This window comes from Psammomys obesus, unplaced genomic scaffold (assembly GCF_907164565.1).
Source record: "Psammomys obesus unplaced genomic scaffold, mPsaObe1.curated_primary_1811, whole genome shotgun sequence".
Classification (NCBI taxonomy): domain Eukaryota; kingdom Metazoa; phylum Chordata; class Mammalia; order Rodentia; family Muridae; genus Psammomys; species Psammomys obesus.
The window spans coordinates 9,409,315-9,427,915 of NW_026592118.1; positions in this window are offsets into that span (position 1 = coordinate 9,409,315).

Below are 18,601 nucleotides of genomic sequence, written 5' to 3' on the forward strand. Positions count from 1 at the left end.
GTGTGTGTGTGTGTGTGTGTGTGTGTGTGTGTGTGTGTGTGTGTGTGTGTGTGTTGGTTTGGAAAGCTTCTAACATTTTTTTAACCAAACTATAGTCTTACTAACACTAAAATGATACAAAAGGGTATTTTTCCTCAAAAGCAACTTTAAAAATATGTAATAAAGTTGAAAATACGAAGCAGATCAGGAAAGAATTAAAAGCACATGCTCTCAGAGGGCAGAGCTGACGTTCTCTTGAAGAAATGATTGCAGGTAATGCCCGCACTGCTCCACATTGTTCCTGAGTATAAAAAATGCTCAGAGTTCAAACTCATGGAAAGACTAGCATTAGACAAATTACACAGTGTTCATGAGCATGCAGTAAGTATGAAAAAGAAGCTGAGCTCATTAAGGGAAAGGACAGTGAAAGATGTGAGCAAAATATTTATGCTCTTCGCATGAGCCATCATCATTCCTTGAGACAGTGGCTGTAGGACAATGAGTGAGTCCATAGTAGGCGGGAAGAAACTCTTGTGTCCAGCAGAGTGACCAGATATGAAACTGATTGATATCATCTCCAGCATTAGTCTCCATTCGTTCAACACAAAACCTATGGCCATGATAATAATTAAAATCTTCAATTTAATACCAAAGAATCGAACAGTACACTAAATTACCTTCTGATAGTGAGTTGCAAACACTGTCTTCCCATGAGGGAGGGCAGGTTCTGTAACAAGGACACAGTTTGCCTTGCACTTCCAATGAGCAAGCCGACTGCTCTGGCCAACCAGAGACGATCACGTGGTGTTTGTGTGTCTATCTGCATACTTTTCAGTTGAGTGTGAATGTGACTTGCAGGGCCACAAAGGGACTTAGAGAATCTTTAATTTCATATTCTAACCAGTTGGCCCTATTTGTTTGCTTTGAATCACTCGTTTCAATAAGGTGAAAACGTGTGCTAATCCTCCATTCTTCAGGCGCCTGGGTGCGTGTGAAATGGATCATGTGGACAAAATAAACCCCAGCCAGACGCAACCTGCCTTTGTCCCCTAAGCTGCTTCGAGGGGACCCTTCACAGGTACCAAGAAGCCATTCTGGCCACTTCACGTGCTTTTGAAGACCCTTTCCTTTTTCTTGCTTCGCACATTACTCAGGCACAGAAGAAAAGCTAAAAGCGGGCGTCAGATGAAGGGAGAACTGAAGGAGCCGAACTCATTTTCCACACACAGAGATAATTGGCACGGCAGTAATTTTGGAGAGCTGAATTAAATGAATAAGTTGTGACATGGGAAAAACTGAAAAGGACAGCAGTGTCCTGGCTCACACAGAATCACTACCTTGGTAAGCGTTTTTCTTGAAGACCAATTGATAAAACAGGACAAAAATGTTTTTCCCCATTAATTGCTTTCAAACACTGTCCTGTTAAACACCCAATTAAAAGGCAGAAGTGTGGTCCTCTGTTTGCCTCTAATGACTGTTTTAAGAGGCTGGGGTGGATGAAGAGGAGGGATGGGAGAGGAGGAAAGGAAATAATGGAAGAGTCTAGCATTCTCTTTCATGGGCTGTAGAATAAAAAGATCAATGGAGGAGGTTTATCAAGGCTGCAGCCTACAAGAGCCTCAAACACAACAAGACTGCATACCTCGCCTGAAAGGGGCTTCTTTAGAACTGACATATCTAAATGCATCTGCACACACAACCAAGCGGCCAGGTTAATGGATGTACAAGAAAGTATTTGGTCAGCTCAACACGTCTGGCATCTGACATTTATCAAGTAATTCCAAATTGTGACAATCTAAACATTGTTTAAGTTGGAGATAAAAAAGACAAAAATTAAAAAGTAAGCAGAATTGGTTGTGCTTGGGCCACAGCAGGAATCTGAGAAAAAAAAAAAAACATAGAAGAGGGCTTTAATGTGGCTGCTGTGTCTGTCTGGGCCAGGGGTGGGAGAGGAAAGGCCAGGGCACTCTTATTCCAGCCTCCTCTGTCCTCTCTCAGAACTCGCTACCTCCCATTCTCTTCCTTCCCCAGTTCCTTCTCTCTGTCTCCCAACCTTTGGAATGAGATGAATGAAGGCAGTAAATTGTGCCCTTTACTTTGTAGAGAGCATCAAATGATTTGGGAATGAGAGGGACAAACTTACTCTGCTTCTATGAATTTATCCAACCTCGACTCAGAAAACTGACCAGTACCAAAAAGGTCCTAAGAGCAGCTGTCCTGTCAGAGTTGTTATTGGAAAGTAGCACCTACTTAGTATCTTGGTGATGCAGCTTCTGAGTTGGGAAAGAGCACTCTGAAACCAAGAAAGCCTGGCCAGTGAGGTCTGTATGTGATACTGGTGGCTCAGCGTTATGCAATATCCCCTGTAGATCTGAACTTTTATTTAGCTTTTTTTATTTAACTTTTTATTTTATTTAAGTATCAATGATGGTGAAAATGATTAGTATCTCTCCAGTCCTGACTGCCTGCAGGATTGTTTTAAAATACATTTCTTCTGTAAGCTCATTGGTTCATATAAAAACCCCTGAGGGGCAGGTGAGGAATGAGTCCTAATGTGATTGTCTCAGAGCTGAAGAATCTGGGGTCCCAAATGTAAAATAGAAGGTTCACGTACACATCGAAAAAGTCCTAGAACTCTTGTTGGACTTGATGACTATCCAAAGACCTGTAAGTTGCTTATCTCCTCTTTATTTTATTTTATTTTATTTTATTTTATTTTATTTTATTTTATTTTATTTTATTTTATTTTATTTTATTTTATTTTATTTTTGAGACGAGGTTTCTCTGTGTAGCTTTGGCTGTCTGGAAACTTGCTCTGTAGACCAGGCCGGTCTCAAACTCACAGAGAACCACCTGCCTCCGCCTAAAGGCAGGTGCCACCACTGCCTGGCTTAATTATTACTTTTTGTTTAAGATGATGTTTACAAAGATGTTGACTCAGGTCCATTTGGGAATTTAGAGAGTGCAGTGGATGGGATGGAAGGAAGGGCGGTGGGGCCCATCCTGCTCCACGGGGGGCGCTTGTTCCTAGGTGCCCTCTTGTGAGTTGTCAAAGCCATCATGGTGGCTCATGGTGGTGCTCTCTGCAGGAGTTCACCCAAGGATGTCATAGATGGGATGAGAAAAATGGGCATAGCAGTGTCAGGACACAGGGCAAACTGCCATGCTTCTTTTAAACTCTATCTACAGACGTTTTAAGAACAACATGCCCACACCACCATGAGCAGGGCAGTATGGTCCATTTTCAGCAGAACCAATAGGAAAGGTGTGGCTTCACTGGCCACCTAGGTTATTCAGGGAAAAGAAGATGTCACAAACACTCATGCAGTGTCCTGGCAATGTGACCATGAAAACAGGACTGGACCCAGGGGCCTTTCAGGATGACATCTGATACTGTCCGCTTGGACTTTTGTTCGTTCTCTGAAACAGTTAATAAGGCACCATCTTTTGCTCTGTCTTTATGGGAGGGAGTGGCAAAACAAATACCCCACAGACAAATCTTGCAGACTCTGGGCCTCCACACGACTTCAGGGCCACCCACAATTGCTGTGCCACCCACAATTGGCTAGAAAAATGTCCACAGTCTCTGGATTCTGACAGTGGACAAGTAAAGGATGCCAGAATCAGGAATTCTGGAATTAGAGCTGGTCCCCTCACATTTTAAGTCCTCAGTGTTTTTCATTCACAGAACTGAGGGCAAGAGACACAGCAGACAGAGCAAATGACTGACCCTGGGACCTCTCACTGGCCTCTTGCAAAATGGAAGCGAACGTTTTTCATGATCTGACAAGTGTTCAAGGGCAGCTGTGCAGGCGCTGGGTCAGACTCTGTCCATAGGAGGCTTCGAGCTCTCTAGACCTGGATCTGAGACCTCATTTGCAGGTGGTCACAGTAGCAGAGACACCTGTAGCTGGTGGCAGCACTGGGCATCTGCTGTCCTGAGGCACTGCATGATCCACAGAACCAAGCAGCATGAACGTGCAGTCATCTGTGACCCGGTGTTTCCTGCGTAGAGACAGGAAGAAGGAGGAACTCAAAGGTAACTAGATGTGGTCTAGGTTGCAGTCTGGATCAGAGGAAATGGGTGTTGAGATATTAATGTGTTAAACTCATTGAGCGCACACTTTGGATTTGTGCAAACATTTGGCCTTAAGCTGAACCAACACCAAGAAGACCAGGAGCTGGTAGACTCCTGCAGGCTGGACCACTACCTCACACCCAGCTGCTACCATCCTTGGTTACGTGATCTGCTATTTATGTTGCACTGGGGCCATTTGTGCCTGAGGCCCCAGAACAGGTTCAGCATTCACAAGAGTGTTTTACAGACTTCAGGTTAGACCCCTGAAGGACAAGCGGCTCAAGGGCAGGAAAGCCACATGCAAAAATGTCTCAGGAGGGTAGAGGCCAACACTGGGAGTGAAATGCAGCCTACCAGCAGGTGGGAACAAGAAAACTGGAGGTCTGGCATAGAGAGCACTGAGCACTGGTGCTATGGGGTAGCCATAAGCCCCTTTGCAGTGACCTGGAAGATAAAACGGACTCTTGGGCTCAGGTCCTTCAGCGGGGCATTGTTAAGACTTATATGTGAAATCATTATATAGAGATGGGATTTCTTTTTTCCCAATGTGTAAATTCCATGTTCAAAATATTTGTCTGCTTCTTTCTGACTTGAAGAGTCTTTTTTGTTTGTTGGTTGGTTTCAGTGACATAGCAAGGCAGGTGTGGAAAAGCCAGGCATGGAGGGACACCATAGCTATGCCAGCACTCGGGGACAGAGGCAGGAAGATCAGAGGTTCAAGTTCATCCTCAGCTCCATTATGAGTTTGAGGCCAGCCTGGGCTACATGAGACCCTGTCTCAAACAAGCTAAACCAATCAACTACACAAGCCTCTGTGGAGGAATTGTCGGGGTCCAGGGTTTGAGGTCCCAGCTGACTTCCTTACAGCAAGGCTGCAAGTTTCTGTGGTGTGTTTTAGGTCTAGAGAGGGGAGGTTCTAGAGGGCAGATGAAGTGGGGTGCAGAGACAAGGAACTTTCCTTTGACAGCCTCATAAAGAGACAGAAATGGCCTATGTCCTCAACTGTCCTGGGGCCATGCCCATGGAATCCTTGCCAGTCCTGGGCTACATTCTGAGATTACACAGGTGTACTACTTCAGACCAAAGACAAGGACTCTAACTGAACCAGGTATGATGGAAAGATAAAAACTGATACTGAAGGGATGGATATTCCCAAGGCTCATTCTCACTAAATGGTGTCTCAGCAGTAGCCTTAATCTCCCCCAAGAAATTCCAGGCTTTCATCAATCACTTGGAGTTCCTGTCACACTTGAAACAAACCTTAAGCTCTAGCTTATCATCCACACTTGCATCTAAAAAGACCTCATTAAAACAACTATTTACTAAAGTCCATAGTTCAGAAATAAATTTAGGAGATAAATTAACAGAAAAGAAGATGAGGGGAAGGGATAATTACCACAACATGTCTCAGAGAGCGTTATTTAATTTACCATAATAATAAGAATCATGAGCTCTGCACATTTGCAATTTCTTAGCTATTTAGTTTGCCGTGAAACATTAAGAGGAAATAAAAGAGGAACAAAAAGAATAATTGAGTACAGAACATTATAATGAACTGTTGATGTTCCACTCCCATTACCAAATTGATCGATATTGGAATTCATTGTTCCATCACTTATTTACACGTCCTTAAAGGGGCCATGCCGCTTGCATCATTAAAAGTGATAGAGATCTATGAGATACAGGAATGTTAAGGGAGGCTCTGAGGTGTGGGGATAGGATGAGGGTGATGGGTAAGATGATCCATGAGGGCCAGAAGAGTCTAATCATCACTACATGCTGCTGGTAACGTTTGTCATGTGGCCATTTCCAGTAAACAAAATCTCAACTTTGTCCCTGCCTCATTGACCACTTAGGGTGGACCTTATGGAACCCTAGTATCTTGTGGGTCTCTTTTCATCTCTGCCTCAGCACTGCTTGGGTATAACTGTCTGAGCCCTAATTCACAGGTGCAGACCTCTTAATGGAAGATTTACATGTAAGTATCACTTATAAAGTATTGGTTCCAAACTGTGTGGCTGCATTAATTTTGTATTAAAATATGCTTATATAAACACAAATCCCTTATTACAAATGATCTTCATCTTAACACTTTATTTGAAATTCAATTACTTTAATTTAAATACATTCTCCCACAAAAGTGGGGCTATAAACAGCGATGAGGCTATTAGACTAGCCTGCAAGGCATATTTCAACCAAGAATATAGCTACCGGTTCAGGGCTGCCGGGACAAGTAGTAGAGATGCTAGTGGCATCACTACTTCAACAAACAAACAAAAAACTCTCTGATCTTCAGAATTAACACCACCATCTTTAGCTGCAGGTAGCCTAAGAATAGATCACCATAGTGGAGGGAGGGAGGTGGGCACATGAGCTAGGAGTTTCTAAGCCTTCTCAAGCAAAGCCTTGAGAGCTGAGGCACTCGCTTTTCTTTTTCGTTGTGTGTGTGATTCCTCACCACATGTCACCTGAAGCCGAAAACCAAGCTTGCTTCTTTCTCTATCTCTGTCTCGTCATCACTGAGTGCAGTTTGTCGGGAATTCCTCGTTCTCCACTCTTGAAACACAATGCCTGTTGGGAGATGGACACCTTTGCTTTGGCCCCGCAAACACCGTGCTCCTACACAGATTAAGTGCTGTCACTTCCAGAAGCCATCCCTGTGATGGCTGGTTTTGCCACCCCCTGGTTGGTTTCTGCTTCACACATCCCTGCTGCACTCACCTGGAGCTCCTGGGATTCCAGTGATTCCACCTACCTGCACACATCCCAGAGGCCCTGGGACTGGCCCCTCCACAGTCACCTGCCGGTTGGGCCTGGCTCCCCATCCTCTGTGACAGTGCCATTGAGTAGTACTGTTAGCAGGTAGTGCCTCCTACTAAAACACACGTCTAAAGCTGTTTCAGGCTGCGGAAAGTGTACTGTATCATCGCCCAGTATGCCCTGGACCTTTATTTTATATATATATATATTTTATCAGCATATACTTGTGGGACTAAAAGTGAAAGATTTTCATAAAGAGGCAGTAGTGCTCCACTCTTTTCCCAGCTCCAAAGATGGCAAACCCCATTTTCATTATATTTGTCCCCAATTAATTCTCAAATTCTCTGCCAGCTACCGTTGCTCCATGTGATGAGCTAGTCCGGAGATGCACCTCCTCCCTTGTCCTTCTCTGTCACCTCCACCTCCAGGAGCCTATCACCTGGCTTAGGAGGCTGTAAGACGATCGTTTCCTGGAGCCCAGTCCTTCAGTGTGCACAGCATGGGTGACCTACAGTCTGCCTCCGGACCTACAAGTCCCTTGGCTCTCCTTTTGGGACCACCTCTTCTTTCAAGCAATCTTATCCTCAGGTGTCTTGCTCCTGAGGAGCTTTGAGGGTTCATGTGTCCTTCTGCCTCATCACTCTTCACTGGCACAAGCACATGGCATTTTAGTTTGATAGTATATTTCCTGCAATAGTTCAAAGGCTTCCAACCTGCCAACTCAGCTGTCCCCAAAAGTGTGCTTTAGGGTGCTGAATGTGCACTTATACTCTCCTGTCTTGAGACTCCATTGTCTTCTCACTTCCTCCTACCCCTCTGTTCAGTAATAGTTATGAGGAATTTTAGTTACACATTTGGTTGTTTGCTTTTTCCATTGTGTATTTCTTCTTCCTCTTCTTCTTTTTTTTTTTTTTTTTTTTTATTCTTGAGATGGCCAAGCTGGCCTCTAATTTGAACTGCCTGAGTCATTTAGGATGACCTTAAATTTCTGACCCTCCCACCTCTACTTAGTGCTGGGATAACAGGGAGCGCTGCCACATTAGTTTGACGGAATGCTGGGAATCCAAGTCCTGTGCACAGAGTGACACCTCATCCTCTTGTTCCCCATCTTAATCTGATCCCATAGTGTTTGCCTTTAGGTTCCCCAGCTCTGCCCTTAATAATTCATCGTGTGTGTGTCTGAGTTTTCCGAGCTCTTCTGTTACCTTCCACACTCCAAATCAGTATTTTCTTTTCGTTTTCTGTTTTGATGCTTGTTGGGATATAGTCATCATAAATTTCTTCAGAAAGCTTTAATCATTGGAAAATTTTTGAAATCTGATTTCAAAAACACCTTTATCATGCCATTGTGCTTGTATAAAAATTGAACAGGCATCAAATTACAGCCTTTTCTTCGTGTCTTTGAGCACATCTCTCTTTTAGCTTTACAGACTTATGTCGCTTTGCTTGTCTTTGGTTCTGTTTACATTTTTCTGGCAAAGGTTTTGATGTCCTGAGAGTGTGGTCCCCAAGAAGGTAATGTGGAACACAGAGTCTGGTCAGAAGTAGCTTCAGGTCACCAGAGTGTGCTCTCCCTCAGGAGGAATTGTGGGACCCCAGCCTTTCTGGCTTCCTGCCTTGTGATGTCATCTCTTCTAGGCACACACTCTTTGCCACGATGACACCTACTAGAAATTGAGCCAATGAGTCACTTAAGGTCTCCTCCTTAGAAGCTGTGAGCTAAGCAAAGCTTCCCTGAGTAGCCTTCCTCAGGTGTTCATCACAGCGGTGAAAAATGGGCTACTGCCACAGCTCAGGTGTGGCCCTGTGTTCACTAGCTCTGCCGATTCTTACTGTCAAGACCTTCCGCTGAGGTCTTTCTTTTTGCAATCACGCTTCTGATTCATAAGATTCTTGGAAAATTAATTGTTTTTTATCAGCTGCTGTTTTGTATGCATGAATAACCACTCTTGTCTCTCTACATGCCTTCACTGTCAGTATTAGATTGTGCTCTCTTGTTACCCCTTTAGCGTTTTCTCCTTGACAGCTTCTTTCATGTTTAATTTGCCATCTTTTCACATCATTGTTTTCTTCTCAAGCATGGAGTCATTCTCTCCCTCAGAGAAGACAAGCTTCTAGCTGGATTATGGACAGCTAAGGGCATTTCTTCATTGTATGGAAATGGACCCCTCTTGGGGACAGGATGAGGCTCTGGGTCTGAGAAGCTGGCTGGTAGAGGCTAGCCACGGGGGGCTGGGCTAGCCCTGCGTCTGGTCCTGGTCTCAGCATGAAGAGTTCCGCTGCATGAAGCTGATCCCACACCACACCCTCCCTGCCAGGATGCCCTGTGGTCCTCTGAACAGAAATCTCAATCCAAAAGAAATCCTTTCTCCCTTAAGATGCTTCTGTCAGGAATTTTGTTACAGTGACAGACAAAAAGTAACCAATGTTGGCACCAAAAACCAGCAGATGAGGGAGTAAGTTCTTGCTGCTCCTAGAAGCCTTCAGTTAACAATGTGTTACATAGTGTATGTAGAACTACAAGAGAAAGGTCAAGGATTACCAGAAGAAAATCAGTGTTTCAGGAGATGGAGATGCCAATTAGCTTGGTTTGCTCATGATGCACAGTGCGCGTGTGCTGAGGGTCACACTGGGCTCTGTGTGGATGAATAATTAGCATGTGTCAATTAAAGATAGTGAAAAGTTTTCTCTAGTCCCCTTGTGAGCGCCCTTGGCTGCTTCTCTGTGGAAGTTAGTAGTAGCTGGCCCATCCCATGCCTGTGTCACAGAATGCTGCCTTGATATCTCACCAGCTCCTTTCATGCTTTGTGGTAGACATCTGCTAGACATATTTTACCATAGTATAGAAAGCCTCAGTGACCGCCTTGGGTGTGCCTCTGCCTTGTGAGAACAAAGCTGAAGGTTAATCATTTAGTACTGAATATGTTGGGTCAAATGCTATTTAACCTCAGAATTTACAAAGATGATGAAATTCCTTCTTAGTGCTACCTGGCCAGACAGCCTAGCACCAACAGTAAGTTCCTGGTTCACAAAAGGATAAGGTGGAGAACAACAGAAGACACTTCACATTCTCCATTATCCACTGGCCTAGAGTTTACACCGACAGGACTTGGATACATTTATCACCCTACACACACACACACACACACACACACACACACACACACACACCACACACGAATACAAACACACACGAACATGTACATACTCTCCTCCCACAAAAGAATTTTAAAATACTTCCATCCCAAGCCTGGATGTGAGTAATTGTACTACTGAGTGTAGTTTTACATGCTTACTAATGCTGCACATTGCTGAGTTTTTTAAAGAATTATTTTTATTTTCATTTACATGGATGTGTATATCTGTGTGGAGGTAGCCAAATATAGGAAAAAATTTTTATGTTTTTACCTAAAAGAAGGTATTTGACTGTCTTTAGAAAAACGGTGGGTGGGGGAGTGACTGCAATTATCCATACAGCAAAACCTGGCATTCAGAGTGGCAGACATCTGTCTTGTGAATATTGGGCAACCGGTCCCACTGGTGACATCTGCTCATCTGGGCCTCAAAGAGCAGAATTTGTCTTCAACCTACTCTACCACTGATGGACTGTTATGAGGTTTTGTACAACAGAACAAAAGGGACAACAACAACGTTCCATAATAGCATCCTTAACTGCAGATAATTTAAAGAGATTTGGCCCACATCCTGGGTCGGTGAATTTTTGAGTGACTTGATTTATTCATGCCAAGGACAGAAAAAGAATTGCCAGGAAACACAGCACAAGTGGAGAGACTGAATGGAGAAGAGGGCAGCCCTGCCTCACCGAGCAATGCAGGAAGGATAGCGGGCTCAAGGAGGCTTCATGCCGCTTAGGTGATTGTCACTCCTCTCTTCATATAATTTTAATCATCTTTGTAAATTCTGGAACTCTAGGAGATCAGCAAGCATCCTTAATGATTCTAATTCCTATGATGAAGGTGACTCAAAGTCAAAAATAAACATTTACAGTTGTACCTCTGTCTCTGTGGTCGAGGACTGAAGGAAGCAGAGTACCAGGTGTGGGTTGAGGCCACTGGATGCTGCAGGCAGGAAACCTGGCCCCTCTTATGTGCACAAGAAACACTCATTACTCTACAGAAGTCACCTAGGTGGGTGGGATGCTGAAGGAAAGGCCACACCTGCACCTGCTGTGGGGTGTAGCCATATGCCTTGTGGTTATTTTGCCATTTTGCACAGGCCTTTGTGTCTTGGGCCTGGCCTCAGTGTCTCAGTCCATCAGGTTCCATTGCAGAGTAGTACAGTCCAGGTGTCTCAGAAATGACAGGCACACACGTTTCATAGTTGTAGATGCTGGGGAGCAGCGTTCTTGATGAGGGCTTTTTATCTGTGCTATGATGTCTTTTAAAAGGCACTAATCCTATTCATGGGGCCCCAGCATTGTGACTTAATCATGCTTCAAAGGCTCTCCTTCAGCACCATCCCTTCTGGGCTCTCAATTTGGGAGCATACAAGTGTTCAAAGAACATGTAAACCTCATGGCCACAAATTCCTACTAGACCTACTAGAGAAGATACTGAGAACTTCCTGATCTGCATTTAGAATGTGATAAGGAAATCTCTGGGGAGCCAGAAACTCCTGTGCCCAAGAGAAACAACGTCACCATTCTGGAAGCTTCTTTGTATCACAGGCTAAGCAGTAGCTTCACGGCCTTCACTTACTGAGTGACTTTGGGCAGAGTTCCTTGTGTATCTGAGACTCAGTGTCCTCCACTGTAAAGCATACACTAGGGAGCTACCTCCTCAGAACACGGAGAAGACGGTGGGGTGGAGCTGGTAGGTGGATGGCAGTAGCTCATGACTTGTCCTGTGTGTCATTCTGGCTATCACAGTCACTACTCTGTCTTCCCGATGCCTCTCCTCTGTCAGTCTTCCTATCATGACATCTGCTTCCACTGTTCTCCCAGGAAGCCACATGTCTGAAGAGGCTTTCTGCTTCTGATTCCAAGCCACCTGGCTCATTCTCTCACACACCTGTCCAAAACACCTGCTTTCTTACACAGTCTTAAACACCTGTTTCCAAGCTGTCACTGGGTTAGAAGTCATACTCATCGATCTTAGGTTGTGTTGTGCAGAGTAGCTCAAAACTGGCACTCTCCTTGCAAATTTTAGAAAGACGGATGCCTGGACAGGCTCCATCAAGGGCTTGAGAATCCCACATCCTTGTCATGCTTATGGGCCGTCTAGTGAATGGGTCTGTACGTGAGGACAGTAGCATCTGCTCTCCTCTCCTGTGGCCCAGATGGAGTCCCAACTATCTCCTACACCCTTCACAGCACAAACACATGCCCCTGTCTTGGTTTCAGATACCATCGAGGAAAATTATACTTCAAGTTCACATCTAGTGTGTGCTGTTGTACATGCTCTATGCATCCTGCCCACGATGTGAACTGAGCCTTCCAATAAAGTAGCAAAATAACTCATTTAGCAGGTGGATGAGGCTGTAATCGGAGCCACATGCCTAGTAACTGGGGATGGGATGGACTTGTCTTGTTCTTCCCAAGGAAGATAACCTGTCACCTGAGCTGCAACAAAGTCCCTGCTTCTGGAAGGTCCCCTCCAATCCCTTGCCACCCTCTCTGAGGTGCAGGTAGCATGGCAGAGCAACAGAAGAAGCTTGCCTCCCTACCCAGAGGGGCCAACCACAGCCAGAAAGCAGAGCCAGCAGCGGGCAGGTTTCTTATCCAAGAAGCACAGACTACCTCTGGGATGATCAGTTGAACTTTTGCACTCAAGCTGCCATCAGCTTCATCTTTCACAGAAAGCTCGAAGGGTAAGGGCATCACTGCCCTTGCCTGGCCCCCACACTGCACATCAGCAGTCCTCCCAAGAAGCCTTCCCCTGCCAGTTCATCCTTTGCAAGGCCGCTGGTGACCAAGGCCACACCCTGTCCAGGTTGTCAAAAGATCACTCAGACGTTCGTTTTTATTATCTCACGGCCACTATCTCTTTTGTATGACCATGCTGGCCCCCGCCGCTGCTGATCATCACTCCCATAGGCCGAGGACCCGCTGTGAGAAGAGGGCTTTGACACCACATCTCACCATAGGACAGAGACCTCAGCTCCTCATCTGTGACTTTCTTGGAACCAGGATTGGGGGGTGCAGATACAGCACATGGAGAGAGGATTTGCAATTTGTATTCCTGCAACAGGTGCTTGGAAGTGAGGTAAGGCCAGAGGGCAAGGAGGAACTCTGCTGGCAGCTGGGGACCACCTGCAAGGTGCACCTGCTCAGATCTCCTGGTGTGAGTGTGAAGAGGTCTCCAGGAACTCAGGATTCGGGGTGGGTGGGGGGGAGGGTGCTTCTTTTCATTATTTTTAAGTTTTGTGTTCAGTACTTTTGCTGATATGTTTTATACAACCAAATAAAACGATCTCAACATTGATCTAGCAGTTGTATTTAAAGGGCATTATCGTACAGAAACACATAAATATGTGGGAAATATGCATTCTAACACAGTAGCATGCTTTGCACAACGTTTGCAACAGTGAAAACGTAAAACTAATTTGCATATGGGTTTCTAAGAACCTGTGCAACATACAAATTACTAGCACTTGAATGAAGCCGGGCAGAAGACTGGAGTAGAGAGAACCTGCACTTTCTGGGATGCAAAAGATTCTGGGAATGTACCCCCACGCTGCATCTGGCTCCCAGCTGTCTCTGGCTCAGATTCTCCCTCATATCAGCCATCTTTTCCCATCATTGTCCTGCCTGGGACCTCTTACCCCTCCTTAGCTAGCATGTCTATGTTTGTTTGTGAAGTTCAGGTTGAAAACTGTGGGTTCTTTTAGGCATTTCCCTAGTTTCCTTCACTGACCTGTCTTAGGAACCAGAAGATGGATGTTTTTTTTTTTTTTTTCTAGAGCTCTCCCACTCTCCCGATTCCTACTATCTACCAGCCACTTCCCTGCATGCCTCTGCCTCCCAGAATGCTGGGATTACAGGCATGTGGCATTGAGGCTGACATAAATTGCTGTTTCTGCAAGGTCTGAATCAGTGCTCTTATATACTGTCTTTGGGTCACTCACTTGAATAGGACTTTTTTTTTTTTTTTTACTTCTCTGGAGTCTGTCTGATAGTCTTTATGCTTGGATCTCCCTGCTCATTCAAGTTGTTCCTCCACTGAACCATCTTGGGTACTTCCAGGCTGAGAGGTATGTAGTTCTTGAGTGACACCATCTTTGATCATCATTTCTGTTCTTCTCCCTGCATTTGGAGATTACTTGATGGTTTAGAACTAGAATCAAGACCCTCAAAGTCCAAAACACAAGTAAGCCACAGGGGACAAAGAAGCCCTGGGAAAACACAGTAGAGGCACTGCAGGTCTTCTTCCAGGGTGGGAAGCAACCTGGATGGGTAAGGAGGCACCAATGACCTTCATCTGGGATGGCCCATAGTAATGAAGAAACTGACTATTGTATCACCGTAAATGGGGTTGTTTGTTTTTGCAGCATAGCTGACCAATACGAGAATTAATACATTTTTGTTTTTCCTATTTTCTGAGCTTTGCTTTAGCTTAGTTTTAAGTTTTCTAAGTTTTAAGATGGCTTTTATCATATGGATGTTACAGGAAGATGGAGTCATGGATTATTTTAAGCTTCTCAAATGAATTAAAATGTTGTTCTCAACAATGCCGTAAAGGTGAATTAGGAGGAACTCTGTAGGAAATCCAAGACAGCAGTGCCCAGCGTGCATGATATCTGAGTAGCAGAAGATCAGAGACTGTGGACCAAGTGAGCGACCTGGCTGGTGACTTCAAAACACCAACCTTTGTATTTCCTGGATGAGAGGAAGCAACCTGGGAGCTAGGGAAGCACAGCTCCAGGCTCCCCATTGATGGCTCCGAGTCCAAGAGACCCACAGTCCTAAGCTTCCAGCACCTGGTGCCTTCAGCCTACCTGAACAGGACTCCTGAGTTCCAGGAACAGATGGCTCCAGCATTCAGACACCAGACTCCTCCTGACTCCCCAAGAAGAGACCCTGGATAGTAGGGACATGGTCTCAGCCTTTGGTCCATGGTTCTACCTGTCCTCTGTGAAGATTAGCTGGACAATAGGAGCATACAGGATTTTGGTCCAAGATGGCATGGTTGAGTGGAGTATTATTACCAGGAGCACAGTGACTGCAGAATGAGTAAGCTATCACACTGTTGACTCTAAAATGCCAGTATCTATTCATGTTTCCCCAGAGAGAGGAGAGGATCCCAGTTGCTAAACATGCACAGTACCACCCTCAGTCCTGCCTGCTACTCCAGCCATCCTGAGGATGACTCCAGATTCCAGAGATATACAGAGCCAGCCTATGGTGGTTCACAACTCTATTAGCCATCTTGAAGAGACCTGTAGGCCCCCAGGATCACACAGGTTAGAAATCCACACCTTCATTCCCTAGGTTCAACTGGGACATAACTAGCAGAGAAGAGCTGTGGGCTGTTTATGGAGAGCCAGCCCCCAGCCAGTGACCACAGTGATCCCTCCTCAGAGTAGAGAGGCCTGGCAGACTTCAGGAACAACCAGCCAATTCCAGGAACAACCAGATGGCTTAAGACCAGCATAAGAACACAGTCAACAAAAACCAGGGCAATATGGCACAACAAGAAACCCTACTATCATAATACAGCAAGATCTGGATATCCTAATACAGCCTGAAACACAGGAAAACTACCTTAAATCTATGCCTGTGAAGATGGTTGAGTTCTTTAAAGAGGAAAAGAATAAATCCTTCAAACAAATACAGGAAAATACAATCAAACAGGTGAAGGAAATTAATAAAACTGTTCAAGAACTGAAAATGGAAATAGAATCAATAAAGAAAACACAAACTGAGGAAATCCTGGAAATGGAAAGCTTAGGGAAGAGAACAGGATCCACAGAGATAAGCATCATCAATAGAATACAAGAGGAAGAGGAGAGAATCTCAGGTGTAGAAGATACAATTGAAGAGATCAATACATCTCTCAAAGAAAATACTAAGTTGAAAAAATTCCTGATACAAAACATGGAAAAAATAAAGAACACCATGAAAAGTCAAAACTTAAAAATAATAGGAATAGAAGAAAGAGAAGATTCCCAGTTCCAAGGACAAAAAATATTTTCAACAAAAACTTAGAAAGAAATTTCCCTAACCTAAAGAAAGAGGTGTCTTTAAACATACAAGAAGCTTACAGAACACCAAATAGATGAGACCAGAAAAGAAATTCCTCCTACCACATAATAATCAAAACACTAAAGGTATAGAACAAAGAAAAACTTAAAAACAAAGAAAATATTCAAATCTGAAAGGGAAAAAGTCCAAGTAATATATAAAGGCAGACCTATCAGAATCACACTTGACTTCTCAACAAACTCTAAAAGCCAAAAGGGCAAGGGAAGATGTCTTGTAGACCCTAAGAGACCACAGATGTCAGCCCAGACTACTATATCCAGCAAAGCTTTCAATCACCATTGATGGAGAAAACAAGATATTCTGTGACAAAAACAAATTTAAACATTATCTATGCACAAACCCAGCCCTACAGAAAATACTAGAAGGTGACCCAAGGTGGTTAACTACATCCATGAAAACACAGGATATAAATAACCTCAGTACAGCAAAACTAGAATAAGACAAGCAAACAACCATACTACCACCACCAACACCATCATAAAAGGAACTAACAATCATTAGTCATTAATATCTCCCAACATCAATGAACTCAGCTCCCCAGTGAAAAGACACAGGCTAACCGATGTAAAAACAAGACCCAACATTCTGCTCAGCAACAAAGATAGATAGTACTGCAGACTAAAGGGCTGGAAAAAAAGTTTTTCAAGCAAATGGACCCAAGAAACAAGCTTAAGTAGCTCCTAATATCTAATAAAATAGACTTTTAACCAAAATTAAAGGGGAAGAACACTTCATACTCATCAAAGGAAAAATACATCAAGAGTACATCTCAATTCTGAATATCTATGTTCCTAATACAAGGGCACCCACATTTGTAAAATAAATATTATTAAAGCTTAAATTACACACTGATAGTGGGAGACTTCAACATCCTGCTTTCACCAGAAACTAAATAGAGAAATAATGAAAGCAACATATGTTATGAATCAAATGGACCTAATAAATATCTACAGAACTTTTACCCAAACACAAAAGAATATACCTATTTCTCAGCATCACAAAAAACCTCTAAAATTGACCATATACTTGGTTACAAAGAAAACTTCAACTGATACAAGAAAATTGAACAAATGTCCTTGAGCATATTTTTGGATATATGCCTAGGAGTGGTATAGCTGGATCTTGAGGAGGCACTATTCCTAATTATCTGAGAAAGCACCATTCTGATTTCCAAAGTGGTTGTACAAGTTTATATTCCCACCAGCAATGGAGGAGGGTTCCCCTTTTTTCACATCCTCTCCAACATATATTGTCACTTGAGTTTTTTATTTTAGCCATTCTGTTGGGTGTAAGGTGAAATCTCAGGTTGTTTTGATTTGCGTCTCCCTGATGAGTTTTTTTTAAAGTGTTTCTCTGCCATTCTATATTCCTCTACAGAGAATTCTCTGTTTAGCTCTGTATCCCATTTTTTAATTGGATTACTTGCTTTGTTGCTTTTTAACTTCTTTAGTTCTTTATGTATTCTGGATATTAGCCCTCTGTCAGATATAGGGTTGGTGAAGATCCTTCCCCAGTCTGTAGGCTGTCGTTTTGTTCTCACAGAAGGCCTCTGAAAGACTCTACCCAGCAGTGTATCAAAGCAGATGCTGAGACTCATAACCAAACTTTGGGCAGAGTGCAGAGAATCTTATGAAAGAGGTGGGAGATGGCAAGATCTGGAGAGGACAGGAGCTCCACAAGGAGAGCAACAGTATCAAAATATCTGGGCACAGGGGTCTTTTCTGAGACTGATACTTCAACCAAGGACCATTCATGGATATTACCTAGAACTCCTGCTCAGATGTAGACCATGGCAGCTCAGTATCCAAATGAGTTCCCTAGTAACAGGAACAGGGACTGTCTCTGACATGAACTCAGTGGCTGACTCTTTGATCACCTCCCCCTGAGAGGGGAGCAGCCTTGCTAGGCCACAGAGGAGGACAATGCAGCCAGTCTGGATGAGACCTGATAAGCTAGGGTCAGATGAAAGGGGACTATTAGTGGACTTGGAGAGGTGCTTGGGAGGAGATGGAGAAAGGAATGAGGGAGGGGGCTATGATTGGGATACAAAGTTAATAAACTGTAATTAATATAAAAATAAATTAAAATTAAGAAGAGGTTAAAATTAAAATTACTTCAAACAAATAATAAAAAGAAAAGAAAATTGAATTAACACATTCTACTTTATAGCTCACCATGGATTAAAAGCTGGACTTGAGCAACAACAGAAATAACAAACAGCCTACAGAGTCATGGAAACTGAACAGCTCCCTACTCAATGACCACTGGGTCAAAGAAAAAAAAAACACTTTCTAAAATTCAATGAAAATGAAGGCACAACATATCCAAACCTTATGGGACACAATTAAGGCAGTGCTAAGAGGAAAGTTTATAGCACTAAGTATCTTCATAAAGAAATCGGAGAGATCTCATACTAGCAACTTAACAGCTCACCTGAAAGCTTTGGAAAAACAGAAGAAGAATAAAAAAAAGAAGCAGAAGCAGATGAAGAAGAAGAAGAAGAAGAAGAAGAAGAAGAAGAAGAAGAAGAAGAAGAAGAAGAAGAAGAAGAAGAAGAAGAA